At 43.8% G+C, this 5,751-nt stretch overlaps 1 long non-coding RNA gene across 1 annotated transcript; it reads right to left on the bottom strand.

The window, feature by feature from the left end:
* Nucleotides 1-202: 202 nt before the first annotated feature.
* On the bottom strand, nucleotides 203-4,759 carry LOC147654852 (uncharacterized). Its single transcript, XR_015283274.1, has 2 exons — nucleotides 4,146-4,759; nucleotides 203-4,029 (listed from the first exon to the last, which is right to left on the bottom strand). It is a non-coding gene; the product is annotated as an uncharacterized LOC147654852 (long non-coding RNA).
* Nucleotides 4,760-5,751: the final 992 nt, after the last annotated feature.

Genomic DNA, 5,751 nt, shown 5'->3' on the forward strand with positions numbered 1-5,751 from the left:
GGTTAAAAAGTCCCCAGTGACCACAAACTCGATGCAGTCACTTAGTTTGCCATCACATAAAGAACTGTATAAAATGCAGGCAGGGTAAAGAGCATTGACACAGCAGAGGTGATGTCTGTGTTACAGAAAAGGATACATGTAAGACAAGAGTGGTCCTTGTGCTGCCACATCTCATGGGACCATCAATGGATCATAGTTTTGCTTTGTTTTGGTTTGGTTTTGATGTGTGTAAACCTTTGCTTGAGGCAGAAGTAGGCAATCAATATTTGTTGTCAGCAGCCAACTACTTACAAAATGGTTGGAAGTTTTTCCACGAAGGAGACAAGAGACTCTGAGAGTAATAAAATTTTTGACCAGATCTGACAAAGGCATTTGCAGAAATGGTTTTGAACCTACAGTTATTTCAGGAGTTTACAAGGAATTGGCAGCCCACCCACTGCAGCATCTCATGGGATGGGGGAAGAGTTCATTGAGGCTTATCTGTCTCCAGAGTGAAGCCTGTGGTTTTGGGGCTGGGCGCATCCCATTTCTTCTCGTAAATTACAAGGCTTTCCGGATTGTTCCCTCCCCATTCAGTGAAACAGATCTTTGCACCTTCTCTGTAAATGAAAGTCAATGCCCAGGAAACACTTGGCTTTTGCCAGCCAGTCATCCTAGCCATCCATTGCTAGCCAAAGTTCCCTGCATGGCTCCAGGCACTAACTGCTCAGGGCAAAGCAGAGCCCCTACAGGGTGGTAGTGGTTAGGTTGGCTTGCTAAAGCCTGCTTAATAAGCGTGCTACTCCAAGGAATGCATTTCCTTGAAGGCACTCCCAAGGTCCCTTCCCTAGGAGGAAAAGGTTTTCCTCAGCCACATAAATACCCCTGAAATAAAATTACCTGGTGTTCCCAGACCAACAGTGCAGCCTACTGGCCATTTCACTCTAATTAGCTCATTGAGTCGCCAGCAAAATTCAGTCTCCAGAGGAAATCTCATCAGATCCACGCAGACATGCTTGGTTTCAATACAACATGTTTTTACCAGCAGAGACATAATACCGAGGGTGGCTTAAATACCTTTGACTTGTGGCAGATCCCATATATCTTCACAGAGAGTTTGCAGTTACTCTAGCAAAATAAGTCACTTAAGCTGCCTTAAGTTATTTCTTGGAATTTTCTTTGATTTATTCATGGCTGGAGGATTTGCAATTCAGAGTTTTGGCCGCTTGTCAACAGTTTCTCTAAGGGAGAGCTGCATTCCACAACCTTTAAATAGGCTGGGACCATCTTGTCGGATCTGTTTCCTACATCTGACCACATTCCTTATGCCTATAGTTAACAAAAATTTCTTGCAATTATTTCCACTTTCACTTTATTTGCCATTTCTCTAGGCAATTTAATTTTTTCCTTGGAACTTCAGTTTAAAAAAAGTTGTTTATCACAGAATTATTAGGTTGGAAGAGATCTTCAAGATCATCAAGTCCGGCCCATTATCTTGTAGTTGATATGAACACAGGAGAACATGGGACAAGTTTTAGAAAAAATTATAATTCTTAGTATACAACCAAAAAAGAAGTAATTATTATCTGACACAATAATACATTGTCTCTTGTTGTGGCTTAGTGTCAACACCTTCTCTAGGTAAAGTATTTTCTTTCTGGCAGTCCTTTGACAATGTGTTTATCAAAAAATTACTTAGTCGCAAAAAAAAATATACAATGTGAAACACAATGTTATTTTCAATGGAAATTATTGCATTCCTGAAATTTGGCTTGGGTTAAATGTAACTGTTCATACTGATCAGAAAACATACATTAAAAATATTTCAGCAGTGTTTATATTCATAATGGTGTCCTCCTCCATTAACCTAGCATTTCATCATGTTGCTTCTCATCAACTGTTGTGTAAATATGAATATAAATACATCTCCATTCCTGTGCTTGTTTCTTGAAATATAATTTCACCTCGATTTATTTTTAGAAATAGTAATAGAAAAAGAACCTAATAGTATTTTCAGAGATTCTAGCTCTGTGCTCAGGAATTTTGAAGGATCTTGGTCAGGACAGCATCCTAAATGTCTCAAAACACCTCCTGCAAGAGCATGTTTATCCAAACTAAGAGGTTTCTGACCCAGCCAATCACTTAGCTGCTTATTTAGCTTTAAACCTCTGCCTAAGTGGCTCACTGAGCTATCTTCTCCCTGCTCTGAAGGGTGCTGGATGGAGCTGGGGGAGTAGCAGGCATAATTTTTTGAGTCAAGAAAGTTTAACACACCGTGGAGGAGGAGAAATGTGGGAGGAATATGAACTGATTTCAACTTATCAGCCTCAAAGAAATGAGGAATGAAGTCTGAAATTGTGCTGCTCCTTTCCCCTCCTAGCAAAAGTGAGAGCATCCTGCTGCTCAAGAGATCTCCTTGCCTGTCAAGAGCATTCTCTGGGCCCATCCCAGCCAGCCCCCATTTCTTCCTCTGCATTGAGTGCACACAGGCCATCTAGTTTATTTATTATTCAAAATTTATTATTTTTTTCCCATTAATTTATCTATTAGATTTTTTTTTTCCCCCTGTGCAGGAATACAGGAATTGAAATAGTGAAGTAACCTTTGGACTTGAAAATGTATGGAGGCAAAATAGGCAGTTGGTATCATTGGAAATCACCCTGTAATTACAACCTGAAACACTTGTTATGATTGGGCTTTGGCTTGCAGGAGCTAGCATAACCCCCTAGGCTGAAAGATAAAGGTCTGCTGACGTTAAATGAGGGTTGCAAATTAATGTAATGAATGACTTTTAATAATAACCTTTTGGAGGTGGTTCAGTGTTGTTAGCAATAACTCACAGAATCACAGAGTCATTAAGGTTGGAAAAGACCTTCAAGATCACCAAGTCCCAACCTTTGACCAAACACCACCATGTCAACTAAACCACAGCACTCAGTGCCATGTCCAATTGCTTCTTGAACACCTCCAGGGACAGTGACTCCACAACCTCCCTGGGCAGCCCATTCTGACACCTCACCACTTTTTCTGTGATGGATTTTCCTGATGTACAACCTGAACCTCCCCTACGGCGTCTTGAGGCCATTTCATCTTGTACTGTCTCTGTCTGCCTGGGGGAAGTGATTGATCCTCACCTGGCTACAGCCTCCTTTCAGGTGGTTATAGAGAGTGATCAGGTCTTCTTCTTTTACCCAGGCTAAACAACCCCAGCTCCCTCAGCCACTTCTCATCTGTCTCTCTGGACCTTTCACTGGTCCTGATGAGGGTTTGCTGTGCCAGCCTGAAGGATGGGGACAGGTACCCTCAGGGAAATTAAGTGGAAGTGGGAGTGTCCTCAGTTTTCCAGAAAATCTCCATTTCCTGCGTGTGGTTGCTGTCAGTCCTATCACGACTCATAATTTTAAGGTGAGAGCTTCTTAACTTTATCTCCAGAGATGTGAACAGAGGGACTTTAGCCAGCGTCATATTGTTAGGTCAGACCTTATTAAGACATAACCTGAATCCTGAGGGTGATCCTATCACAGTCAGGGAAAAAGACATGATGGTCAGCAGCTGTAACTGTGTTTCAGGGCCAGACATATCTCTTTTAAGGTTTGTCTTCAGGAGAGGCATCTTCCTCTGCTCAGACCCTGGAAGGCTGCAAAGGGAAATGATGACAGAGACCAGAGAAAGCAATAACAGAGAGCAGTAAAGAGGGAAGAGTATGGAAAAGCAGAAAATAGTCTCTTCTGGGTGTGCTCAGGGCCCCTTTTAATTATTTGGCACTTGGCTTAAATTTAAATATACCCGAGGCACTGTATGCAAGAAGAGACTGGATGCCTCACTCGGCAAGGCGAGCTCAGTGTTTGTGGCTACAGTAAAGAGGGAAGGAAAAGTATAGCCCAGACTGAAGCAGTAGATAGAAAAACCCTCAGACATCCTTGTTGTACTGATTGCTATCTTGAATCATTGCCTTTGAGGGAGGTGAGAGTTTCCTCAGTATGGTGGAATTAGATGATCTCCTTTAATGAGGTTAGATACCAGAGGCATTGCACAGTACGGTGAAGTTCCCTGAGGGGAGAAAAAAAAAAAAAAAAGGATACCTTTTTCCTGCTGAGAACTGAGGTCTAACTGGGGGTAATCCGTGTTAAAACAGTAGGCTTTGAGCGCTACTGAAGCTACCCTACCTATGGCAACTGGAAGCAGGAGCTAGAGACGGGAAGAGCTGCCATGTGTGTTCTCGGCTGCCCAGCAGATCTGCCTGCTGAGCCTGTGCCACCCCTGGGGTGACCTCGGGGGCTGTCCGGCCTGTGGGAGGCTGGCCCGGCACCAGCTGCCGAGGCACGGGAGGTGACACTAATGCAACCTGAAACCTCCCCCGGACTGCAGGCCGGGCAGGCGGAGGGGAATGAGGACACAGGCAAACAAAACAAACAAAACAAAAAAAAAAAAAGGGAAAGAAATCAGGCTGTCTCTTTATCTCCTTTCAACAGACATCTGTTACACAATGTGTGTCTTTCTGCTGCTTTATATAGCATGCGTTAAGTTTTCCTGCTTCCTGCAAGCGCTGGCCGGGACAAGGCCCTGAGATGAGGCAAGGGCCGGCTGCGCTTCAGGAGTTAAACTCACCCAAGGAAAGGTGAAGGTGCAGCCTACACAAACCCCATGACTGCCGATCTCTGTCCTGTGACTAATGGAAAAAACCCCAATCTGGCTGTTCCAGCTTGGAAGGCACTTGTGCCCGGGCTGGGTCCCAGGGGCCTTAGTGAGTTTCAACACCAGGGGCAGGGCTGGCTGCTCTGAATAACACGGCCAGAGCAAGGCAAGCAGAGCTGGCCACTTCGCAGCCAAACCTGTTGAGCACCCTCAGCTAGCAGCTGGACAAACAGGTTGTTGCCAGCTTCAGGTGGCCACTGTGGAGGGCTGACCCCTAAACCAAAGCATAGTTTGTCAGGCTGCTTCACTGAAAATCTTTTCAAAGTATTCAACAAAAGCAATAGAGGAGGGTAAGATTGGAGATTTTGCTTTACATGAAGTGACCTGACTGCACCAAGGTTGAGTTTTGCTTTTAGATTTTTTTATTTAATTCTGTCTCAAGAATTTTCTGCTCTTGATATAATTTTTGTAATCATTTGGAGGGTGTTTAGAAGCTTAAGATTCTCTTCATTACCATCTTTCCCTTTTTGAAAGTGCCAGACTCTTTTTTGCACAAAATACGTATTAATAGACTCAGGGCTGCTATAGTGATAATAGAACAAAAATGCAGAGCAGCTAGCACCCTGCTGCAGAGGAGCAGTGAATCCAGTCACCAAACCTGCCTAACCAAACCAAAGGGGCTCTCAGGAGCCCTCTCCTGTTCCTGTCAGCAACAGAGTTCAAACCAGCAGCAGATGCCCCAAGGGTAACCAGTCCAGCTGAAGCTGCACAGAAATTTAGCCAAAAAACCCTAGGTAAAGATTTGAGATCCAAATTTAGCTTTGGACCTTTTGAAAGCACAGTGAAGAGTTTAGGTTTGGAGTTCTTGGTAGCTGCAAAGCTGAAGAAGTTCAAATCTCAGTGAAGTTCATGGCAATGAGAGGGAAAGTTGGTCCTGGGATAGCAAATGTGGAGGCACCACAACTACCAGTAAAAACACCCCTAAGCTACTTCAGCTTTTCTTTGGTGAAGTGAACATTTCTCTGGTCCCTTTAATGCATTCACTTCCCCTACTACCTTTCAAGATAATAGCTATGAATGCCTCCTTTGTTATAAGATGCATGCTGCCCTGTGTGTGTGGGAGGTGGGTGTTACGAT

Source organism: Cyanistes caeruleus, chromosome 2 (genome assembly GCF_971803275.1).
Source record: "Cyanistes caeruleus chromosome 2, bCyaCae1.hap1.1, whole genome shotgun sequence".
Classification (NCBI taxonomy): domain Eukaryota; kingdom Metazoa; phylum Chordata; class Aves; order Passeriformes; family Paridae; genus Cyanistes; species Cyanistes caeruleus.